Genomic DNA, 1,050 nt, shown 5'->3' with positions numbered 1-1,050 from the left:
GTGCATGGCAGCCACGCCAGCCGCCCCACGCTCCATCCCCGAGGTCACCTCCTGCCATTTCCACTCATGCAGACTCTAGCATCCATGCAGCTCTGGCACATCACGCGCTCTGGTGACCTGCTAGTCCATCACAGGCTTTGCTAATCCATCCATGAGCCATTAAAACCCAGTAAATCCTTGTGCTGGGATGCGGCAGTCCTGAACTCATCCTCGTTTGGGCTGGACTTGGGTGCTTTGCTCACCCTCCATTTGCCATCGTGTGGTGAGGGAAGGAGAAGGTGTGGGATGACTTAAAGATGGGAATCCAGCCCAAGGCTCTTAAACCAAAGCAATAACTCCCGTAACAGGGAGAAGAAACAGCCTTTTACTGAGGCTCTGGCTCCTTCTGTTCCTCTGCTCAGAGAGGGGCTGCAAAAGCATGGGGATGTCCCTGCTGATGTTGGGCTGCAGACCCCATCATGGGACGGTGTCTCCCCACCTGGGAAGGTGTCTCTGGGTGCACTGCAACCCGCAGCCCTGGGCAGGGTGGTTGTGGGGCCCCACTACGCTGCCCAGGGCATCTCCTGGCTGTGCGAGTATGCAGTGATCGGGTTTTCCAATGGAAGGGAAGGTGCCTGTTCCCATCTGCGGGGTGTGGGGACGTGCTGGAGGATGAAGGTGGAGCTGCTGAGATGCTCTCGCTGGCCGGGCTCCCTGCCTGGAGGCAGCAGCATCCCCATCCGCCAGGTTCTGCCTCCAGCCATGCTGGGCATTTCCCAGGTTCAGGTCTATTTGCATTGTCCTGTAGTTTTAAATGGCTCTAAAGTAGCGTCTTGCTTTCTAGCAATAATGATCCTCTTCTTCCTATCTTATGCCTTTCATCTCGGGATCTTGGAGGCATTTAATTGTTGAGGTCCCATTAGTAATTTAGATTTCCAGGAAAGGAAGATGACTCACAGAGAAGCCGGATGGTAAACAGGCCCTGATGCAGCTGCTGATTTATAGGTGTTTCCACTCTGCTAAGTGGGATTACAGCTTAATCTTTCTGCCGTTGTTTCCCTGCCTGGGCCA

At 54.5% G+C, this 1,050-nt stretch overlaps 1 protein-coding gene across 1 annotated transcript in view; it reads left to right on the top strand.

The window, feature by feature from the left end:
* PLEKHA6 (pleckstrin homology domain containing A6) overlaps nt 1-1,050 on the top strand; it is a 54,995-nt gene that overhangs the window by 48,669 nt on the left and 5,276 nt on the right. The window lies entirely within an intron of this gene.

This window comes from Egretta garzetta, unplaced genomic scaffold (genome assembly GCF_000687185.1).
Source record: "Egretta garzetta isolate BGI_Z169 unplaced genomic scaffold, ASM68718v1 scaffold105, whole genome shotgun sequence".
Lineage (NCBI taxonomy): Eukaryota > Metazoa > Chordata > Aves > Pelecaniformes > Ardeidae > Egretta > Egretta garzetta.
This window is presented reverse-complemented; position numbering and strand designations above follow the sequence as displayed.